A 25,481-nucleotide genomic window follows, 5' to 3' on the forward strand; every position below is an offset into this window, starting at 1 on the left:
GCTAGGGAGGCACTTTTTACAAGGGCACGTAGTGACAGGATGAAGGGAAATGGCTTTAAACTGGAAGAAGGTAGGTTTAGACTAAATATCAGGAAGAAATTCCTTACTGTCAGGGTGTTGAGACACTGGCACAGGTTGCCCAGTGAGGCTGTGGATGCCCCCTCCCTGGGAGGGCCAGGCTGGATGGTGCTGTGAGGAACGTGGTCTAGTGGGAGGTGCCCTTGCCTATAGCAAGGGAGTTGGATCTACATAATCTTAAAAGTCCCTTTCAACTCAAATCATTCTATGAATATTTCCCACCTGACCAGAAACTTAAAGCCTCTTAAATTCATCCCTCTGCCTTCAGCAGCTGAGAAATTCGAATAAAGCACTGTATTGATCTTACAACTAACTAAATATACTGTTAATCACTTAAGTGAAAAAAAAAAGCAAACTTCTGATTTCAAACCATTGCATAGGGAAACTCTCAAACTCCTGGAGGGGAAAAAAAAAAAAACAACACCACCACCACCTTATCTACAGGCTGGCTGGATGGCCTATTTACTGTTGCATGAGCACTGATTTCAGACAAGGGTTCCAGCTTATGTGTACTATACCATGAAACAAATAGCACTCACAGGTGAAAAGCCCACTGCCCCCACTATGCCAGGTCATTCCAAATGATATAAGGTCAGCTGATCTGCCATCAGCTCACAGAAGGATCAGGTCACAAATCAAATCTTCCTTTGCAGACCCACAGCAAAAATTTAACTACTACTACTATATGGAATAAGTGAAGAATTAAAAAAGTTCTGTCAAATTAAAAGACAGGACTCCAAGAGAAAAAGATGGTGGGGAAAAAGGGTCTTTGAATGGAAATATTTTCCAGGAAGAAATTAATAGAAATCAGATATTTACCTGAATTAAAATACCCCTTTTATAATTCAGATACCACAACTTCTTAAGAGAAAAGTAGTGAACAAGCACATGAGAAAAAAATTACAAACTTATCTTTCCAGCTATAGTGTCCTTCACACACTAGGGTGAGCAAAATGATTCATCATCATAAGCTGCCACACTTTTGCATAAGATGCAAAAGAGACTCTCAACAAATATCAATACACAGGCTTTCCCTCTGCCTCCTTTTCTAAATCCTTCTGTGAAGCTCCAGTGAGTTTGAGCTGTGCATTTCCCTCCTCTGATTACTCCTATTAGTGGGGTTGCACAGAACAGCACTGCTCCCTGACAGGCAGGTCTCCATTACAGTGTAAATCCTTGTTGACTTCACAGCAGATGTACCAGTGGAAAGTTAATGCAAACAAAGGAGTAGGATCTCACCTCAGATTTCATCTCAACCTCCAATTTCATATAAACCAATATCATTGCTAGTATTAAAGATGGAGAAAAAAAAAAAACAACTGAAGATTCTTCTAGTACGTGACATTGACGCGTTGTTGTTTGTCTGTTTGGGGAAAGCTCGGAATCTATCTCTGCAAGTACCCTCCTTCCACACTCAGCTGTTGAGATGTTTTATTTCAAGTTGGTTTTGTGTTTGGGGGCTTTTTCCCTATCTTTTTTTTTTTTTTTTTCCTACAGGTATATCAACCTATGCAGGAGGTGAGACACAGACTTGTACAAAGGATATACTGAGAATGAGACACCTCGTAAATCCCACAGACACCCAGCCCTGAGATTTCAAAAGAGCTGCAAATGATGCATATGCTGCCTGCTGGCCTTCTGCACAGGGCAAGCACCATCCATACTATCAGACATATGCTTGTGAGGAAACAGATTAAGAGATGGTACAGTTGGTTTCCTTTCAAATGTATCTATGTCTGTGAAATCATACAGAGAGTAGGCGTAGGCTTTTCATACTGAAACAAATATTTAGTACAATCAGTACAATCATCTTCTAAGTCTTGGAGTGTTTGCTTGGTAGGGGCTTTGTTATTTTGATACATAAATATATATATTGATTTCTTCTTTAATTGCATGAGCTTTTACAACAGTTGGACTGCACGGAAATCAAAGTAGATTATTTTATTTTTTGATTTTTTTTTTCTTTTGTCTAACCCTCATGGCCAGAGAATTACTGGCCTCCAGGCTCTAGTGTACCATAAGGTCCCAAAGATCAGAAAAGCCAATAAAAAGACTTTTTTTTTTGAAGTCATATGATTTTAAACACAGTTTACTTATGCCGCTGGGAAATGCAGAATGCTGTACTGATGAGTGGTTTTGTGTTTTTTTGTTTTTTTGTTTTTTTTTTTTTTGAATGGTGTATTTTCACCAGTCATGAACGTTCAGAGAGGGAAATGGCCAATTTAAGGGCAATCATTTCATACAAAGTACTATACTAGGAGATCCATACAAATGCATCAATTCAGCTGCTTGTTTTTAAATTGACACACAACATTCTTTTGTTAGAGCAGAACCAACCAAGCTTCACAAAGTTGTGACATCACATCTATCTCATTGGTAAATCCCAAGCTAATGCCTATTACCCACTGCAAGAACAAGGCACTCACCTTAGAGAGAACCAGAACCAAAGGAACCACAGCGATGCAAACACTGCTAATGCACAGGCCACACAGAAAGTACCACTTGGTGATGCCTGGCAGTGCAGGCAGCTCAAACCTCCTCCACATTCATTATCCAAAACCTCAAGGCATTTGGAAAGAGCCATATTTCAGTGCTGCAATACAGAGGCACCATCATTCCTGCTGCTTATCTTGCAGCAATCTCCTGGGAGAGCTTCTTCCTGCATAAACTGTAATTACAGAGGCCTAATCAGGAAATTCCATGTTATATTTCATCTTGTTAAGTGTCTGTGTTGCTTTCAATCCTCTCCTCCCCTAACAGATCTGAGTGAATATGTGGGGGGGAAAAAAAAAAAAAAAAGAAGAAATAAGGGCTCCCCTATAAATGCAGTGGGCTTGTTTCCAAGGCAAGACAGAGAAATACAGGGACATGGTACTGTAAATGAACTACAGCTTCAGTCACCTAATACATCCGCAGCAACTGTTTTGGCACCGTGCAGTTGAGCTAACAAAGTTTTTATTTAACATCATTTACATCATTTGTACATACAACTTTTTTTTTTTTTTTAATGACCTACATAGAGGCTACAATAATATAGTGGCTGCACGTGGACTGGGGAAAAGTTTCAGTTATTGAAACTCTCTCCATACTTAAAAATCTTTGTTAGTCTTCTGTCTGCCAGCATAGCAAAGCAGCCAATTTGGAAAAGAACCTCCTATGAATACCACAGCAGCCTCTGAGCATTGTTGGCATCTTCCATCATTTAATAACGCATAAAGGAGAGTTAAGAATTTAAACTTTTATTCAAAGAGTATTTAAGTATTTATAACTAAATTACCAATAACCAATTGAAAAAAATATTTAATCTCAAAGAGACATCAGATACATATTCAGACAGTCGTCTTGAGAACTACATTGGCAAGTTTTTGCAAAAATCTGGACATTTTGGTAGTGACACTGTTAGCCTCCCCACCTTCTTCATGGGCTTTCGGCATTAATCAGATCCTTAAGCTCCATCCGTAAAGCCAGCCCTACCTCCTGACTACATTGTATCTATATCTTTTGGAAGACTGCTCAGCATCTCTGTGGCCTATGAAGCTGTACCATGAATGTTTAAATATTCATTTAATTCTTCCATTATCAAACTAAGCATTTATGGCCCCTTTATTACCATTCCCATGCTTTTCCCCAAGTCTAAAGGGAATTGATCGAAGATACAAGTCCCAGTCACATTCACCTAAGGAGACAACTACTCAAACTACATCTAGAAAACAGCATGAGCTAATCCTTAGCAATTTGCATATAAAGCATTTGGTTCATGTTATAGTACTCACTGCACACTCGTGTTGATGTGTTCCCATGCTGAACTTTAAGCACCTGATAAAGAAACAAACACCTGCAGATTTCATAATGCTTATGACTAGAAGACTAATTGTGATGATATTCAAAACATGCAGCACTGTGGTGTGCCAGACAGGTCAGTCACTCACTGCTCTTCACCCCGTATACAATTTCTCTGTTGATTTCCTCACACTTGCCTCACACCCCAGTAGCCCTCTCTCATGGGGTTCCCAGCTGAAGTCCACACAGCCAGGTGAGCTTTAGGAAGGGCACTAAGTCAGATGTGTGCAATACAGACACAGCAAAAATATATTCAATTTCACCAGACTTTCTCAGTATTTGCTGTAACCCTTCTCTGCAGTACAATATGAAGAAACACATCGGAGCTATTATACAAACAAATAGCATTCAGCAGCAGAAAGACAATCCAGATCATCCCAATGGATCAATAATCTTGGAACTAAGAAACATATAGAAATTCTCCTGTGAGACTTGGAGAATCTCAGCAGATTTCATAATTTCCTAGGATGAATTGCTCATAGGAAATATTTCTGGAGTGAGAAATTCAAAGTTTCCAGAATGCCTTGGATACTACCTCCTTTTTTATATCCAGTGCTTAACACTGTTGTGAACTAGTAACTGCAACATACAACACAGAATATTCTCTTGTGTTTCTTAGTTCTGTTTTTATAACTTCATTCTGAAGTTAAAAATAAGAAAGCAAGATGGACATGGGCATCAAATCACCTCTTTTTATCAGATTTATTTATTTATTTATTTATTTATTTTTATTTATTTATTTATACCTCTTCTATATCAGAAGATATAGAAGGATGATTCTGAAGCACTGCTGCTTATCCTATGCGTGCAGGTAGATCTGTCCTTCAGAGTGTTTCTCCATTGCCATTCAATAACCAGTCTAAGTCAAATTCTGCACTCGGATACCTCAGCAGCTATGAGGGAGTTAGTCTGGATTAAGTCTTCTGTTTTGGTCACACTGACTTTCATCAGAAGCACAGAATTGCTGTGCGGTTATTGATTAGTACATCTTTTTCACATTAATTACAGACAGATTCAAAATGGTAGCTATGTCAAAAATAAAAATGAAGCTAGACTGGTGAGAAATTGCCATACAGACATCAACACAAGAGTACTGAACAAAACAAAGTCTTGCTGAAGTTTTCCTGACGTGGCTTTCTTCATGCTTAGACTCACAATCAGATTACATGTTATATGTGTATGCACATATTTTGCCAATAGAATGGTCCTCAGTAGCACAATTACTTTTGACACTTGCAGTAGGCCTCCTGGATTTCATGATATGCAATCAGAAAAATGTCTCCCTCATATTCAGCCATGGAAAAAAAAAGAATCAATTTGCTCAAGCTTATTTGAACTGCGCTTAGCCACAAGCTGTCCTTTCTCACATTACATCTTTCCAGTTACTCTTGGGCAGAACTTCAGCTGCTTTCACAGAGCAACTATCAGTCTTTCATTTTTTGAACTATCAGTTATAATATTAATAATTTCCCTCCTAAAGAGGAAAAATACTCTGGCCACTGTATAGCAAGAAACTAAACACCCAAGCAAATTACATTTTGTTTATGTTCCATTTAATGATATTGTTTTCAAATACTTCCATTTAACAACAGGATGCCCTTGATCAAGACAACAAAACACAGCATGTATTTCTGAACATACAGAGTGCATTTGAACGTAATTGGTGATAACGAGTTAAATTAATTGGTTAAATTGATAATGGATACATTAATATGCAAACAAATCAATTGTTAGCATCCTGAAAATGTATGAAGTAATACTAGGCATGGACTGACTTCATACCCAGAGACATTTGTTCCATTTAAAGATATGTTAGTCATGCATTAGACTCATGAAGTCTTAAAATGTCTCTGACAGCACAGAGTGTGACGGCTTTCACAAGTAGCACACGCAGGTGGGACTTGTTTTACAACAGTAGCTTTATTATAAGTTGTTGAGAGTTCTATGTCAAATCAGGAATGAAATTGCCTGCCAACGACAAAAGCAAAAAAAAAAAAAGTCCCCGTTTCATTTCTGCTTAGTACCATCCTTACTGTTTGCTTTGTGCATGTCTGTACTATGGACTGCCGGCTGGTAGGAGGATGCCAAAGATAGCAGTAAGTAAAGCAGCAGAGTATCAGAAAGCCTCTTGCCAAAGCAACTCTGCAATCAGCTACAGCATCAGGCTGGCCTGATGGCTTGTAGTACTTCAGCAAATTTACATAAACCAAACACATTATTGCCCCCAAATGCTGCACTCTGAAATGGAAGTGCCCTAATTGGCATCTTTGACCTGCCTTCCCAGCAAACTGCAACAAACTGGATATTAGGCATTGCTAGACAGGAAGAGAGGATAGTAAGAAGAATGCCAACTGGCTACATTGCAACTTGATGCAGTCACAACTTAAATACAGTGTAGGATTTTATACCCGCACGCACACACAGGATACAATAGCAGTAAAAAAGGATCACATATTAGAAAAATTAAGGGCTGTTAAATGAAGCTTAGAAGTTGCAGATTCTAAATAAGGACAAAGAAGTTGACAGATGCTTTACACAATTTGCAGTTAAACTCTGCTACTTCCTGACACAGGAAGCTGCAAATATCGAAGTTTATGGGGAGACTGCATGAGCTAATGGAAGATAAATCCAAAAAGGTTTCTAGAACTACCATTTTTATCACGGTATGATTGTAAAGCAAACCATCAAAATGGTTAGCTTAATCTGGAGTGATCAACCAGAGCTGCAGAAGTACATCAGTGTGAACTTTAGCACAGAGTCCATACTTAGAATGAATTAGCAAGTAGCCATAAAGCCAAGAAAATTAACCACTATTAAACTCAGTCCTGCTGTGACTGGATGGTTTCTGGCATCTCAGGGAAAAAAAAAAGAAAAAAAAAAGAGGTAGATTTCAGACATAAATATGCTGAGTTTATGAAACACTGATCAGTAGGAAGCATTTTAAGCATCCAGCTTTGATTCAGTGCAAGCACAACCCCAACCCAACCCTCATGAAGCATATGTGAGAAATAGTTTAAAAAAAAAAAAACAACGCAGGCAATAGAAGTAAGTTAAAGGCATGAGGTGAGAGCAGATTGGTTCAGTTTGTTGCTGCTGGGTGGTTTTTGGGGGGAATAGGAGGTCCAGCTTTTGACATCCCTGTTCATTGCAGGGCAGTTGGACTAGATGACCTTTAAGGGTCCCTTCTAATTCGACCAATTCTGTGATTCTAAGACATTCTACGTGTGTTGTTTCTGGCAAGTTTGCTTATTGCATCTCTTGCTGACATTTCATTGTTATATCTGAGCAAATACTTCAGGCTGCTGGTGATAATTTATTGTTAGACATGTAACTACTACAGAATAATAAATTTCTATAAAAAATTGTACAGGTAGAGACATGAACAGGGCCTGCGCTACAAAACACTCCAGATAATTCAATACAGTGAGCAGAGAAGTTGTACAGTCATTTAGAGCTAAGGGGCAACCTTTGGACCTTGATGGCAGGTAGCAATTGATGCAAAGAACACTGCAAGCCACACCTGCATTTAATACTCCACAAACAAAATTTAGAACAAGAATTGGAAACCTAGTAGAGCCTTTTCACAAACATAACCTTAAGGTTAAAAATACATTTGAAATCCCTTGCTGTTGTTATTACTTTTGGTTCTAGCAAGATGGATGTTCCTAGAAATGTGGATTTCAGAATCTTCTCCTGAACTCTAAGAAGGGAAAGACATCTATTAACTGCTCTAAAGGCAATCAACAAAAACACTACATTCTAAATGCTTTACTACCTCACATCTGAAATTCTTCCTCTTCGCCTTTTTCAACTTTCCACACAAAACAAGTGTTGATTATCAGACCTACTTCTGGAAGACAACAGCCAAAGAACTGCCTTTAATTTGGCCTTGACTGATATTTCAGCATCATTAATCAATTAACAAATCACATCTATTTAAGAGACCAATGAACAGCTACAGAAAACTATATTCAACTGCTTGCACTTGGACTTTTGCCATTCTTAGCTAGAAGAAAGAAATGGCTATTTGGTAGTGAGGAGTTCTCTTTAACAGAAGAGAATTTTCTATGTATGTAATCATTGGTGTTTAAGCCATGGATTCAACTCTTGGTTTTCCTACAAAAAATGTTTCTTTTTTTTTTTTATAGTAAATCATGCACACAGCATGCAGCCTGGCTTTTTTTTCCAGGGAGCAGACTGTATTTGCATAAACAATAACAATCTAATGTTTACCAAGTCATTAATTCTGCATGAAAGCATACAGCTGTATAAAAAGGCTTCTTTTTTTCTTAATCCATAGAAAATTCATGTGTAAGTGTTATAATAAAGGAAGCAGTCGGATGATTGCAGTTCTTGGAGATTAAAGATCATCAGGGTTAACAAATAAAGCAATCAAAATGTAGAAAACTTAGAGAGCTTTTCAGTGACTTGTTACTTGTTTGTAATTGCAAAGTGTACTGACATACAGATAATTCCAGATCAAAAATGAAACTGTTGTATTATAAAATCATCATCAACAACAAAAAAGACAGTGGCATATAAATATTTGTCTATAGTTTATATAACTGAATCTGACCAGGTAAAAAAATCTACCTCTACATATTTATTTCCTCATCCTGTAGTCTTCCCTTCATTATTACATTCCTTCTCCTCTAAAATATGGTTATCAAACTGAAAGTGTTTGAAAGTGCTTATATGTACTTAACACAAAGCCTTATAACTGGACACAGATGCAAGTGAAAGAACTTCACCACAAACAGCTCTAAAATGTTTACATTTCTTATACTTAGCAGTTCTACGCACTGGAAATTTGGTTATTTATGTGAAGTATTGAGAAGGAAGTGGTAAGAAAGACTGAAAAAGATGTGAAAACATTACGCTTCTGCTATCAGTTTCCACTTTACTGTTTAATTTTCCTCATTCATTTACTGCTCAGGAGATGATCACACACGCGTGCTTTCAAACACTGACTGATATGAGACAGATGCAGAGTCTATACTACCTCCTGACAACAATGAAGAACCTCAAACATTGGCCTGGCACTTCCAAGTAAAATGGAGACAGCCTGACTGTCAATTTGGCTCCTTCCAAGGGGAGCCAGTCTGGTTACCATTCACCAATCATAGGGTTCCTCCAAAATGAAAAGGCACGTGGAGTTAAAGAAAAGGAACAGACTGTGAATCCTTTCTGCTATCACCACAGAACTGAATGAAACGTAAGGCAGGCTTTCCCTTTTCCTCACTTATAAATGGAAACGCTGCAGGCACATGTTAGAGGCTACCAGCTTCTATGAAGGCTTCAGTTTTCCCATCATTTTCATCACGTAACATGTATTGTCCAGCTTCTGATCTCCTTTCTAATACTGATTAACAATCCTGTGTGTATCAACACAAACTATTAATGTTAGGATGGACCCAAGGGCAAATGTACAGCCTCACTGCCTACTGGAGTCCAAGCATCTGACCTCAGAAATGTTCTATTCTGGGGCAAGAGCTGCAAACTTCCACAGTAACTTAACCAGCTTACTCTACAAAGACTTCTTTCAAGTTCAGTAGGGTCTGGAATAATACTTCAAAGTCAGGATGGTAGCACCCAACCCACAGTAATTAATACCTTGCAATCAATGAGTTTCATATCTCAAAAAATTCCTTGGCCTCCAGACAGCATGGAAAGTCATAAGATAAGGAGGAAAAGACTGTTTTCCACATGTTTTATAAAAGGCACCAAGGCCTCCTCTACAAGCAATGAGCAATTGCCATAAATCTAAACGAAGAAAGCCTGTTCTCACTGAGCAAAGACAAAACAAGTCACTATATATCACAGCAGAAGAAGGATTTAAAGATCAAAGGGTAAGTACCGTTTCCTGCAATGTGTTTTTCCAGGATACAGCTTACTGAGCTCCCGAGCTGCTTTACAGTAGAGAAGGAAAAGTTCTGAAAGGGTGAAAGCGGTGTATGTCTAGGCTCTGGTAGATAAACACCCAGACGCTTAAAAAAAAATCATGACTATATAGTGAAATCCATGTCTGTAACTGTACAAAATGGCCTTCTCCCTCCCCCCCAATCCCTTGTCTGTGTTTTTCTAATATTTCATTTGATACACTCTGTCCTATATTAGTTCTCTTAGTCCACAAAGAAACATTGTGGATTCAAACACTTAAACACACACCTTATTTTAGCTATGAGAAACAATGCTTACTTGATGGCTCCCGATGGCTGGTGGATAAAGGCCACTTCTCTGCTCTACTCACAGCACAGTATGTAGTGCTCTCCTTCAAACTAGGGTACATCAAGCATCTTTAGAAGATGATTGTGTACAGAGAAAAAAAAACATTTTACACAAACAGCTGCAAGCACAAGCAAGCAATTTTGTAGGATCTCTTTGAAAGGCTTAAAAAAATTCCAGCTCTGAATGACAGTCCTCCTCACTGGGTTATATCCTTTACGTGTATTGATTTTTCCTTTGTATTATAATACTTGTAGATTTCCAAGAGGTTCTTTACAGAATACTGGAGGCTGCAAGGGCTATGGATGCTAGTGAACGTTAAAGCAACAAGTGACCTAAAGTCCTTCAGACACGCTGAACCTCGCAACACATCCCAAACAGCAGCTCTCAGGGACCAAGATACCTCCCTTCTGCAAAGAGAAAAGAGGGAGTAAAAAGAAACTCTGCTACTTTGGAAAGGTTAAATATCACACTAACAGAACAAACACACAGCAAGGAGCTACAACAACAGACCAGAAAGCAAGACCCTCCTTACAAATGGCCCACATCATAGCTCATGGGAGAGCACCAGAGCAAGCGCCTGCACTGTCTGAGTTACAAGTGGAGCACCAAGCTAGACCACTCACTGTTAGGGCTACACAAGCTGGTCCCTTCACCAGATAACATGGTTCTGCAGTCAGTCTGAGATCCCAAAAACACTAGTGTTATTAGCCCACAAAATTAACACCATTAAGACAATGTTTCATTTTCTACTTCTCTAGCCCCCTGGAAGAACTGAATGGACACCTTGTCTGCTTGCAGCAGTCAGCAAGGACCACAGCTATGGCTGGGAGAAGGCACACACCAGTGGAGGTCACAGTTACAAAGTCATCATGATGCAGTCATGGTTCCTTTCTGGAAGACTCTGAGACACATAAGCGTAAGAAAAAAAGTTATTGTCATGTGGAACTGAGTCACGTCTAACTTTTTCAAGCAGTTACTGCTGCAGGGACTCTTTTTTTCAAAGTATGATATACTTTATTCAGACTCAGGAGAAGCAAGATATACCAATGATGTCTGTCCTATTGCCAGAACAGAAACCATTTCTTTCTCACACAAAACTATTTCACTATATTTAAGTATATTCTTTCATGCAGAAATCTCTATTCTTCTTCAGTTTTGTACTGCAAATTCCAGTCCAGTGGTTTTCACCAGAAGATTTATTTTAAAGGCACAAAAATAATAGAAACTGAAAAAAATTGTGCCATTAGAGTGGTGTTAAAATCATAGAATTGTTAAGGTTAGAAAATACCTCCAAGACCATCTTGGAGGTATCCAACCATCCACCTACCACCAATACTGCCCACTATATTGTCCATCAGTAACACACCTACTGTTAAAAATCTCCAGGGATGGTGATTTCACTACATCCCTGGGCAGCCTGTCCAGTACTTGATCAAGCTTTCTGAGAAGAAATTCTCTCTCATAATCAGCCTGAATCTCCCCTGGCACAACTTGAGACCTTTCCTTCTTTTCCTAACACTGTTACATGAGAGGCCGACTCCGCACCGTGCCACAACCTCTTTTCAGGGAGTTGTAGAGAGCAATAAGGTCTCCCCTGAGCCTCCTATTTTCCAGACTGAACAACCCAGATGCCATCATATGAACACAAATTAGTAAAAGGCAAGGATGTTCTACACTGACATAAAGATGTCTCAAATATCACAAGTACAATTGAGTTTGTTACTGCCTCTCTTTCTGCACCTAAGATTTCTTAGATTATTAGCATCTTTTCTAGATTCTCCTTTTGGTATCATCTGAACATTAAGCAATTCAGCCAGTCATTTAACCCTAAGCATGTGAAGGGTCCCACAGAAACAAGTTAATTTCTTAATGAATGCAAATTATCCAGAGTTCTCAAAAAAAACCAAATTAGATTTAAACAGAGAACTTCTATACCTGTAAAAATCTAAAAGCAAGCAATTTCCTATTGAAGTTTATTGCAAGCACTTCAACTAGGTAATAACATTGACACTCATTGGCTTAGTTCTTTATTTTATGGAGAAAATGTACAGAAAAACTCACTCCATTTATCAATCCTTTGGGAGATTTTCATTACTGGCCTTATATAACAGCAATTGAAGATAGAAACAAAATATTATTTAACAAGGTTTTATATGACAGCATAAAGAGTGACTGCTAGCTGAGTGTTGATTCAGACATATTTCTGCTAGGGTCACTTCCCTGCCAAAATATACTTCCAATAACCATATATAAATTTTATTTTTTTATAAATAACCACTAAATGGTTGTATAAACAGAGTAAACTGTGGGTAACTGTAGCTCATAATGAATATCTGTTGTAGCAGCATTAACAAATACCTTGCTCAGACTGACTGCAAGTCAGTGACACCATCACCAGCTTGTTGGTTGGTGGCAAACCAAATTATGTTGGAACACATCAGTGGTTTCCCTAGTGAGAAATCTACATCCTCACTACATCAGCTTTTACGCTACTGAAGTATCCTTCATGTTTGTACTGTTCAGATGTTTGGCTTTGGAAAGCTTACAATTTATAAAGGAATAGCCACTGACCCAGAAAGTCACTGTGGCAAGACTGTTCCTATACCCTGCCCAAAACATAAACACATAAAACATGCTTATATAGGAGGCAGTGTGATCTAAAATTTGAAATTGGAGTCCAAGACTTAAAAAATAAATAAAAATCAGCTACAGACTCTTTGTGCGATCTTGGACAAGTCTTTCAACATCCTTATCCTTCAGTTCCCTCTAACTAAAAACTGATTGAGAAGGCCTTATGAAGGTTATTGATTGATTGCTGCTTGCAAAGCCTACTGAGATGCCACTGGGAAAATAATTTAACTGTGCTTAAAGAATCAATGTATATTATTACATTATTCCTGAAATAATAACAATAATTGCAGGCCATTCTGCAAACAACGGGTGACATTCAGTACAGCACACCTGATCTTGTAAGCAGCAAAGTTAAAGGAAGATGAGAACCTCTTGTAAGAAGGGTCTGAGGCCAAGGGCTCCTAGCACCATCTAGAATTAGGCATCCTTACTCTTAATGGAAACATACACTTAAGTCTTCCCAGTAGCAACCATTTGTGCAATTTTCTTTGAGTAAATCACCCCATTCCTTCAAAAAAGTTGTGTTGTAGTTTTCTTGTTACAAAAATCAGTTTTATTTTTGCAAATACAGATGTATTTTACACTTTTCTTAAATACTGACACATTTACAACTGCAATTTCTCTAAAATGTCATTTAACCAAGATTGATTATTTTCTGCACAGTGAGCAGAGGAAAGAGAAAGGAGCTGTCAAGCATTCTTGCTTTTCTCTTCAGGAAGGAGAAAAAATAGGCTTATCTTTGGATGGACAGATTCTTTTATTAAAGGATGAAGTGAGCACTGCACAAACAGCGTGTGGAGTTTCAGATATGCTGATTACTAATGGAAAATTTAAGATGCCAGAAGAAAATCTTGTACTTTCAAAAGCTTCAAATATACTTGAATTTGAGTGGGCCTTTTCCTGGTGAGGCTTCATTGATCCCCTTGGATCGGCAGATTCATGTGGTCATTGCTTCTAAAAAAATCTTTTTTTTTTTAGTTTATTCCATTGCTCAAGCTCCTTGCATCTTAAAGTAGTATTGTCAGTGCTACCCCCTGGCACGCAGTGTATTTTTCCCACTGCAAATTACCAGTGAATTCTATCAGAATTTTGCTATTGGTCCACTCTCAGATTATTATGTAATTAAGATTTGCAATAAGCTACACAGAATACAAGAATGTTTTTCCTCAAATATTTTGATCTCAAAAATAAAGTCACCTTGTTTCCCTATCATATGAAAGTTTACAGTAACTACTTCTACAGAATAACAGAATTACTCTCACTTTTATAATCCTTTTAAAACAATGGCCAAACACCAGACTCTGGTACCTTTACTGACAGAAAATAGCACTGAAATCTGAACCTCATCCAATTGACTTTGACAACTTGCAGAGTGAGACTATTAAATTAACTGAGTCACATCTGTGAATTCTGAACAGAGATTCACAACACATGGTTTAACAACTTTGCCACTACTGTTAGCAAATATATGTATTTATTTATTAAGCTTAGACCTTTGAATAGATTTACAATCTATTCTAGCAATAATAATGAGAAAATGCATCCAATCTGTCAAAAAACAATATAGCACGCTTCTACAGATCCAGATATTAGCCAGGATACAGATATTTACAGCTTAATTTCTCCAGGAAACCTATAATATCACCTTTAAATGGAGCTGACAGTTCCTCCCATCTGTGGTAAGAACTCAGTCTACTTAGCAATAAAAGCTGTGGTCTGAAGCTCATTCCCTCCACCTGTCTCACACAGAAACAGCCAAAACATGTTCTACTTACAGTTTTGTTAAATTAAGTAATGTCCATCAGGGACTGAACAGACACTATTACACTTCTTTTGCATAAAGCCATACCATTGATATGCAGCCTAACAGAGCTATATAAACAAAACAGAGCCAACTCCCAATATTTGACCTTGATTTTATATAATGTATCCAAAGACAGATCCATAGACATTTAACAAGGGTTTTGCATTCATTTTTTCTTCCATTGGTCACCGTAGCAGTGCACTCAAGGGCTATTAGCTTTGCTAAGTTTAGAACATTACATCTACTTCTGAACTACGTTGGCTTTTTCCAACTCTAAATGAACTACTGAAAGGCCTTGGGAAATTATTCACCATTAGAGCACACACAGCCAACTTGTAGCAACTGGAAAGGGGTTTGTATTGTATGTTTGATCTAGACTGAGGGCTCTGGGGAAGGGTGCGATGATGAAGACTTAATTTTTTTAATAGATACTATTTTTAAGATAAGGGGATCCTTTCCACAGGCAATGTTATAAATTATGTTTAACAACCAACAGAAAAGCAGGGACGATAGGGGCCAGAACAATCACTAGGAATTCTGAGCTGTCCAGGCCCAGAATCCTTCCTGTGGCCAAAGCCGTACAGCAATTATCCATTTGTCTCCTGCAAAAGGAGAAACTCAGGCCATTCAATACAACAGTTTACCTTATTTTTAGTATAGTGTGACAGAGGAGATACTACCTTCTTAAGCCATGGCAGTATTCCTATTGATTCTAAACAGCCCCTTTTCCACACCTGCTCTCACAGGACTGCAGACACTCCCCTCCTCTCCCTGAGCTGCAGCCCACCCACACCACCTTCACAGGTGTTTTCAGACTCCTGAATTAAAATGCAAATGGAGCTCAGAGCACTAGCAAGATGATTTTAATCTTTACAACCTGGATTGTGCGGATTTTAAACAGCATCAGTGGTCCTGGAAAGGACTTTCCAAAGTACTGGATGAGGTTTTTTAAGAAGTGTGAAAGCACGTTTGTGTGTTCTCTTTACATGTCTTTTTTCCCCACTCTGTACAGCGTTCAATTAAAACAACAACTTTAAGGACACAATGAACAATAAACATGAAACAGAAAGAAATGAACTGGTGAGAAAGCTCAACTCTAAGCTGCTAAGTTGAACTCATACAAACTCAGACAAAACACAGCAATTCTTACAGCACTTAGAAAAGTTTATCAAAGGTTGTGACTTGGCCCACTTGGCTGACATTTTAGCTCTAACACGTCTCCATCCAAGCCTGAAACTTGGCAAATAACACAGGTTTCCTTTTCTCCTCAGTGAAGTATCTGATTTTCTTAGAGCGCTCAAACGACTGAGATTCAGAGCACTTTTGTTGTATAGATGTGAATTGATTTCACAAGATAAATCACACACACGCACACACACACACAAAAGACCCAAGTTCCAGATTTAGAGTAAGATAGGAAGCCAGAGCTAAAGCTGAATCACTATTAACATCCTCCACACAGCCAGCAGACACAGCCTTAGACTCACCTGTACATGGGCAGCAGCAGCAGGGACTCTCCAGAACCAGAAAGGGCAGCCATTCTGTGGGGAGACACGGGCTGAGCCAGGATGTCTGTACAGCCAGAGTAGAGCTGGAGAACAGCACTGCTGTACTGTTATTTAAGAAAAGAGCAAATTACTCCGCTCTGGGCTTAAATAGTGTCCCTGGGCTCATAGACAGGTGTGAGGAGGCCCCAGGTGTGACTGCTTAGGGCAATTAGGGCCCTGCCATTAGCAGTTTGTCCTGCAGATGCTTGGAAAACAGGTGTGTGAGCTTAGGTGGAGTTTCCAAATCTGGCAAATATCTCCTCAGAGTTTCCGATGAGTTTCAATATTAGAGCATTTTTCCTTTTTTTTTTTTTTTTCCTCCAAATGACCTTGTAGTTAAGCCCAATTTTATAGGCATTGTTTAATCCCAATAACTAACACATGAATTTGGCATTGAATGTGGAGTCAGTTACAAGTGGGGAGCTGGAAAATACCTCTATAGTTATACAGTTTGTCCCATGCCAATGGAAAGTCATTCCCCAAACCTTTCTGTTCTTTGAAACCATTCAAGCCATGAAGTTTTCACTATTTCTCTCCAGAGGTAACTCTACACCATATGAGGAAATGTTTCCTACCAGTCAGCCTAAATTTTCTTCTGTTCAATTTCAGGCTTTTTCTCCTAATACTACTTTAGACATCTTAAAAATCCTCTCTCCCTGAATGTTTGCACCCTTACAGTATGCTAGACAGTTCACGTATCCTCTTTAGTCATTGTTTCCTCATTCCTCATAGATATTTCTGTTGGAAAATAATCTTGGCAAAGATCAGAAGACAGCTCTGTTACCATCAAATCTCCTGTGAATGCAACTGGAAAAAGAAAAGGTCCTCAGTTAAGTAATTCAGTGTGTAAATAACACACTTTGGAGTCGATGGTAATCCGCAGCATGGTGATTCTCAGAGGAAATCCCTCTCTGGGATGGAGAAAGTTAGAACCATCTTAAGAACTGAGAAGGATGCCAGTGAGTTCTCATCACGAAAGCACATACATTATCTGAAACTACTCCTGACCATGTCCATCAAGCTACTGTGTGGTCTCCCATGCCTTTATATCTCTCCAAAAAGTGTTGCCTGTGAAATGCTTTGAACGCTAAAAGCATCAGTTTACGTACAATATATATGGTTGAAATACTGAAGAAATAATAAAAAAAAATATTCCTGTTTACTTAATGATGAGGAATACAAGCACTTCTCCAGCTTAAAGAAAAAAATCACAAAAAAAGTATGTAAAAAGTATGTAGGGTGGTGCTGATATTCCAGGTTTAACTGGGAAGTGGACACGCAAATGGAAATCTGCCAAATGATGCAACAGACTGCTTCCTTGATCCCCATTCACATTTTTTTACATCACATGGAGCAATGATGTAGGGGGTAATTGAGGTGTGACTAGAATAGCTTGTGTGGAAGCAATCCTGGGGCAAATTTCAGCAACACAGCTATGAGGAGGTGAGAAGCACCATTCAGTTTCCATGGTCAGTAAGCTGCTACAGTTAACTATATGACTCACCAGCACCAAAACCCCAAGCCAAATTTTATACTGGGTTCACAGTGCCCATTCCTGCTCACTCATCTCTTCCTACAGATAGAAAGCCTGCTAATCAATTCAGCATCAGCACCCAAACCAGCTGCATTTTCTTGTTGTGACCCAAATTCCACAGTGGGATTTGGATGAACTGCAAGAAATTGCAGCTGGATTTTCAAACTTACATGGGAAGAAAAACAGAAAACTTTCTGCAAGCCAGAAGGAGATTTCTCGACTTCCACAGACAAAAAGGAACATTTTATGTTATGAAGATGAACATTATGAAGTACAGGCACAGGAATATACCATCCACTACCTCTTTCCTTGGCATCCTGGTCCTGGCCATTCACAGCTGAACATAGATACTGGAATGCTTTTGAGGAACAGAGCACTCTGTGCCAGATTTGACTAATAATGAATGTATTTATCAGCCAAAGGAGATGGCACTGTGTTTGAGAAAGTACTTCAGAAAAAATAATTCTTCCTCCACTTCATCAGTCTCCCAGATTGGTTCTGCTCCAGCTGATCTCTTCTAAGCCCATGGCCATTTGATTAAAACAGTACAAGGAAAGTGACAAAGCTGTGCTCATCTCTTTACTGATAGAACACATAATTTCTTTGTCAAAAAAAAAAAAAAGAGGAGATATACTCTGAGTATACATATAGGTTAAATGCTAACATTAGTGAAAGTGAATCATCTACTGCCAAGTGAGCCAGCAAAGGAGAGGCAGGTACTGAACATTGTCTCCTTAAGCACACGATGATTCGTTTTTGTATGCTATTTTCCTCTCTCTATTGCTTCCTGGATGACAAGGCTTAACTTCGAAGAAGTACATAATTATGAACATAAACTGCACAACATTTTTTGTTCTCATACTATGATAAACCACCCTGTGGAAACAGCAAAAATTGCCATGTCTACCAAAAGGACTTTCCAAATCAATTCAGCATTGCTACTAGCATACTATGGCAGTTACTATGATGAACTCTGCTCTCTGCCTACACTACCTCTTATCAGAAAAGTTATTTCCCCATACATTTCTTATCTTCATACTCATTCATTTATATGAAGGGGAGGAAAACCAAGTGTAACGCACCACTTATTTTGGTAGATTTTTAATGGGAGACTGAGTTCTTTTTTCAAAGAAATACGTAGAAAAAAACTTTTCTGTCTGTGCTCAAAATGAAAACACCACTCCTAATCAATCATAGCCTTTTTATTCATCTAGTATGGTATGAATTGTTTCTTCATGGTATTCTTTTCATTGTAAAGAACCCAGTCTGTGCAACCAAATCCAGTTTATCAATCCACTAAAAACAATAATTGCTATGAATTAACAGTTTGTCTTCAGAAATAGCAGTGTTATTACTACTCAGTGACAGGTAGCTCAAAGTGAATCAAGTGCATATTTCTCCAAATTCTTCTAAGAAAGTAATTAGATTGACAAAAGTATAGTGGCAAGGCCTTTTGATTTGGTAAACCACACTAAGTTTGCATATATCAGTTTGTATCATGTGGGTTCTTGGGCCTCAGAATGAACCCTCAGTGTTCTAATCAATATTTATAAAGGATGCTTTATTATCTTAATATGTATTCTGAAAATTAAGGTACTCTGCTAAATAAACTTTACACTGACGTGTTTGCTAGTCATATTGGTAGAGCTACAACAGGAGAAAATAAGTATAGACAAAACAAATCAAGCCCCGTATGGACAGGTAAAATTTCTAACAAAATTAGCTTCTCCATCTACCAAAGTTACCTGATTTTTTTGTAAAAATATTATGTACTAAAAGTAATAATTTTGATGAAGCACAGAAGAATAAACCTCTACATTACAGGTGAAAACAAACAGTAGTGAAAGCATTAAAATGAGCTAATAAGGTCCAGCAAAAACATGAATCCCACAGCCCAGCAGGCAATATTTGTAAAATACTAAAAGGGAACATGCCACAGAGGCAAGATGAGATAAAGTATGTGTCATGTAGAACAGATGCTGCAAAACAAACACAATAGCAAAAATAATTGTATGTTAATCTAAGTCTCAAGAGGGAAAAAAAAAAAAAAAAAACATATTAGCAAGTTTCAAAACAGCTGCAATTAGCTCTGGACAACAGAATTTGCAATTGTAAAAATCCCTCCTGAATATCCAGCTACAGAGGAGAGGCAAATACACCCTATTCCAGAATTCATATGTGGATGTCTCTAGCTGATCACATAACACAGTTGAGTACCTGAATACTCACATTCACCTATTCATATACAACTTCCAGATGCATCACTAGCTGCTGTAGCCTGTGCTGATCAGAAGGCTACTGCTGAGATTCACCTACAATTTCACATTTAAAAGACCAAAGGTAGCTCCCCAATCCTTTTTAGTATTCAGACTTCATGTGTTAGAAGAGGTTACAGAAGCAATGTTAAAAGTGCACAACCAAGAAAAAAACCTCATCCAGTAAAAGAAGAGACCTAATCCATGAGGCCTGAGCAATGCATACTTAAATCAGGAATTAGCACTCATTGTGAGTAATGCTTCCAAAAGTGAAATCTCAGAAAACATGAGGATAGCTCAAAATATTCTTAGTTGAGTTAAATATGTTAAAAAATGTGTATGCAAACATGAAATTTCAGAGGCCCTGAAATTTAAAAGCACACTGAGATATTTGCAATTTTAGATCTCTGTGATTATGAAACATGGAAAAAATTTAAATAAAGACTTGGACTCCATAACTTGAAATATCGCAGGCTGAGGTCTTACCCTCTCCATTCTAAGAGCCTGAAGATAATCATTCCCTCCTAAAATAAATTTAATTTTACAAGAAGTAATTATGAGACAGCTGTGATCAAGCAGGAACATTATGATACACACAGCAGACAATTCCCACCAGGAATTAATGGCCCTCTGAAGGTAAAAAGTATTTTTTCTCATTTTTTGCTGTTAGAACTCAGCCTCTCTCTGTTTTTCAGAAACCATAAAAAATGGTTTTTGCTCAGCTTCACAATGACCACGGGAGAGGTTCAGCCAATAGAGGCAGAGTGAGTCTTCTGGTAAAAACACAGCAAAAGACAACTGTAGATAGTTCAAAGTAGGAGGAGGTAGAAGACTAGGACAAACACAGTTCACTTAAAGACCAACTCTGACCAATAATTATGATGGATTTTGAACACTAATAAGGGTGAAGCTGAGCAATTCACAGAGCTGAAGAAAAAATTATGAGCATGCTTTGCTCTCGTTATATACACATCCACACACAAACATACTTGGAGAAAGCATTAGTGTGGAAAGGATTTCATCGCTATTTTAATCTGTCTTGCAATACTTTCACATTAAAAATAAATATATAAATAAAACACAACCCTCAAGGAACCACAAAACAACAGGCCACTCAGACAAACATGTAAAGAACCAGAAGAAATCCAAAAAAACACTGAATGTAACGTGTTAAATGCTTTGGCTGAATTAAGGTAAAAGAAAGCATTTAAGGAGTGCTGAATCCTATTCTGTTACACTTTACTTACACCTGATTGGCAACATTTGAAAAATCAGATTCTTATTCACACCTATAATATAATAAGTGGCCTGGAAAAACAAAAATAAAACTAATTAAATGCCACAGCTAATTTATTTAGTCACATCTTGCAGCTGAAATGAAAGAACACATTTAGTGCATGAACTTGTACATGAAAAGTCATCTCTCTCCAATAAATTTTTTTCTAACCTCCTGAGCTGGACCCAGCTGCTTTTCATACGCCTGTAACAAACTTTGTGCCAAATGAACTGCTTATATATTTTTCTAAACAAGCCCCACTTTACTTTTTCCAATCAGTCCAGACAGATGGCAAGTAAGGAAAACACTTTAGTGTCAATCTGGTGGAGACCGTCACTGAAGTGCTTTTGCCAAGAAGAAACAGACTAAACATGAATGAGGCCAAATAGAGAAGCTTGTTTTACAGGCTGGAGGTACTAGTCTTCTTTGGACTTACAGGAATTCAATAGTAGCTTTAAAGTGCTTGCAAAGAACCACTTCTCCATTTTGCTGCCACGTGTAGCTGCATATCTAACTGGAGTAGCAAGATTCAGTCTGCACAATAAAAAAGGATGCTGCATTTCTACAATCACTGGCTGATAATGTTTATTTACTACCTTAAATTGATTGTTACTCTCTTGATGTACACGATAGTTCCAGCATCCCTCAGAACAAGTATATTATTTATCAGTACAAAGAACGAATTCTGAGTAATTTGCTTATAAAATTATGGAGTCAGTTGCTCCTATTCAAAGCTTTCACTGTTCATTTGTTGAGCAGTATTTGAATGAATACCACATTGGTAGACACATATATCAACTCCAGCCTCTTATCTCATGTGTCTGCTTCTGTGAATGCAGATAATTAAGTCAAGGAAAAGAGATTAGAGAAGACCCAAAATAAAATAAAAACTCTGTTTGGAAAGGTGCTAGATTTTGCCTATATGACATAGTTCACTATAGTACGTTTGTAGTACCTAGTACACCTTGCACCTGAGGTGCAATACCCTCCAAGTACAGCACTGTCATTGCTTTTCACCTGCCAAGACAAGACCAGGTACAATAACCACTGAAACAAAACTAGTCTAAGCGCAGCGCATAAATCTCTTATTAGATCAAGAAGTTGCAGGGTGATTAGATACTTATCATCCAGGTTTATCAACTGGGAAAGGATCACTTAAGCAAGTACAGAGTGTACGATACAGTATTTAAATCAGTGAGTCAGGTTCATTTTAAACCTTTATCAGAGAAAATGTCATCAGTTACCCACGTGCCTCAAACTCAGAGATTTCTGTAGAAACCAGAATCTTTCTTAAGGCACTTCAAAACTTGTTATTGGTAAGCCAGAGATTCTCTTTCCTTCAAAAGGAAAAAGCTGCTTGACAATTTGTAGTTCTGCTTCAAACGCATCTAAACTACCATGAGTAAAGAGGGTCAAATGTGCTATTTGCATTAGCACTGCCCTCTTCAGTAACCTGTGGAGATGCTATTGTGTCAGCATAGACATGCAGCGGATTTTGAACCATCAGTGCAGAATTACATTGAGCTGTTTCCAAAGATAAAACTAGCTCACTACTTTACATTTCTCACAGCTTCTACCTTCTGTTCTTCATCTTTTCATTTGTAGTACTCTTTCCTCATCTCTTTTTTTTTATATACAATTGTTTGTATGTTTTTCCACTCATATCTAGTCGTCTGTGAAAGAATCACCAAAATACATTTCCTCTTCTAGTGGGCCAGACCTAGGGGAGGTCAGTATGCTGGATGGAAAACATCTGGATATTCAAACAGCTCTGTGATAAGCACAGCTGAAAATAGGGCAACATTTGTTAGAAAAGTAGCTCTTTAGAGAAGTCATACCAAATAAAATTGAAAATTATTTTTGTCTAAACAACTACATACAGACTGAATTATTTTCCCACACTATCTCATTATAAACCTAGTGTTAGTTTTCCTTGTTTCCCCATAAGAGTATTTAGTTTATTAGCATATTCACCAGACACTGTAATTTTATGTCAAAGCAGCTACAAGCCTACAGAAAAGCACTGAAAGATAGAGATACAGATGAATAATCAGGGATCAGTTTAAAAGATATATCCAGAAGACAAAGCTTCAAAAGATGCTATTAACTAGATTGCTCTGTGGGGTAGGGACATTCAGTAAACAGATTATCTCTAATAAGCTTATCCTGTATTAAACTACTAATGAGCCGATGCTGTGATAAGACAGTTCTCAAAGGCAATGAATTATAGAAATAGAATTATAGGAAGGGAGTAGGAGCAAGGTTTCCCTTCTCCTACACCACAACTTCTAATGAGCACAGGCCTGCAGCTTGATGCACCAGGTAACTCATTCTGGTAAAAGCTGATCCAATTAAGTATTAGAAAACTGTTAGGACAAGACAAGAAAATGACCACTCACAAAGCCACCTGTACAGTTTCCAGTACTTTCACAGAAGCATGGAAAGAGCAAAGCCAGTAGAAAATTTGACTGAGAACATAAGTGCTTTTCTGCATTGTGGAATGGGTATGTAATGGTTTCACCAAGAAACTCCCAGAGGTCAAGAACTGTATAACGATAATTGCAGTAACTGCAAAACTCATCCAAGATGGAAGCATATTTTTCCTATCAGTAAAATCTTAAGATGAAATAATCACAGGTAGAAACTGACTTGAACAGAACTTGACAAAAAGACCCATTTGGACTCATATATACGGTATTTACAATCATTCCTCTGAACTGAAAGATGCACGAAAACCTGTGCAAGTCATATACCAGCTTCTAATTTTCATAATAGAAAAGGTCACACTATTTCCAGGGTCACCAAGCATTCACTTCCCAGAGCAATCCCTAGATATAATGCATATGATTTCTGAATACTGACTCATCCAATATTTAAAAAATGTTTCTATGAGTGCTGTAACAAAGTCAGCATTGATACAACATCAGCTTACTGCAAGCTATAAGGAAATCATTCCATCATTTCCAACACATGCCAACACATACTTGGTTTATGAAAAGGTCGGGGAGCAAAAAATTCTCAAAGCAGTGAAAAACATATGAAATAATCACAAGGAAGCCTAGACTGGGGGTGGGGGAAGATTAGCAATGCTGAAAAAGCAGTTGGTAGACACAATAAAGAAATAGGCTGGTGAACAGAAAGATTTAGGAAAGCTGGGGACAATTACCCGTTAAGAAGTGAATTCTCAAGACACGTAACAAATAAGCATGTCCTACCAAATCTAAGTAGGAATGTGCCAATTAGCAGTGCAAACATTCCAATTCCAGGAGTATCTGGCTGTAATGGTGCATCTCAGAGGGCTAAATCACAAGGTTCAAGATGCAGACTCAGATGATACCAGCACTCCAGCTCAGGGTACCTTTTCAGAATCAGATTAGGCACAGCACGGCTCTAATGATGGCTGAGAAACTGGCTGTCATGCAGAGTGGTGAAAAACAGCTTAGTGTTTCCATAAGTTTTCAGTATGTATTTTTCCACCCTCCAGAAAAAGCATGTTTGCTAAACACAAACCATGTAACCTTGTTGTAGTGGATAATGCATTAATTATACAGTTCTACAATTAGCAGCTTCAAGATAAAAATAAATAAAAAAGTTCACAGGTTTGCAGGCTGTCACAAGAAAAATCTACAAAGTGTTTCTTTTTATTTAATCTGCTTGTGGAGTTGCTGCAGAAAGAGAAAAATAATGATGCATAGAAAAAAATCCTCCTGAGAATCCAGTCATTGATTAAAAAAATGTTAATTAAGAATGCATGCCTTCAGAATGATATCTAATTTGGCATAGAGGGAAAAAAAGCATCTAAGAGAGAATTAAAGGCGAGTCCCATGATAAAGATGCTTTGGTTTGGATTAAACTGCTAAAAGCCTTAGTCTTTAAACACTGTAGGAAAAAAACACACCTACAAATACCAGAGGGAGTATTAGCATTGTACAGAAAAATTCTATACAATGTGATATCTTATAATTGTAAAGACAGTGAAAATAAAAAGTTTAATAAATCACTTTCCCTCCAATATTTTTGCCTTTCAGAGTTCTCTCTTTTTTTTTTTCCTTTGGCTAAGTGCTTGCAGCAAAATTGCAGTATAACAAATCTTTATTCTGCAGTCTTCACTGTCTGGCAAGTCATTGGAGAATAAAACCTTCATCTATAAATCGGCAAACTCAAAACCTACTTATCTAAAAGCACAGCACATACTCTCAGGCATTTAAATCCCATAGCTGGTGGGTCAGATCTCATCACTCCCATCATACTCTTTACCATGAAGCACACACAGGGTGACACGAACTCC

The 25,481-nt window shown here is 38.0% G+C and overlaps 1 protein-coding gene across 3 annotated transcripts in view; it reads right to left on the bottom strand.

Moving 5' to 3' along the window:
- Positions 1 to 25,481, bottom strand: part of LOC149916599 (uncharacterized) — a 135,259-nt gene that overhangs the window by 34,122 nt on the left and 75,656 nt on the right. Inside the window, exon 1 of one of the 3 annotated variants that reach the window (XR_016469595.1) lies at positions 16,069 to 16,188. The exons of the other annotated variants lie outside the window; for them this stretch is intronic. The gene's annotated coding sequence lies outside the window, so the exon portion shown is untranslated. Of the gene's footprint in view, positions 1 to 16,068; positions 16,189 to 25,481 lie in introns of those variants that run through there. 3 annotated transcript variants of the gene reach the window in all.

This window comes from Phasianus colchicus, chromosome 10 (genome assembly GCF_987193195.1).
Source record: "Phasianus colchicus chromosome 10, bPhaCol1.hap1.1, whole genome shotgun sequence".
Lineage (NCBI taxonomy): Eukaryota > Metazoa > Chordata > Aves > Galliformes > Phasianidae > Phasianus > Phasianus colchicus.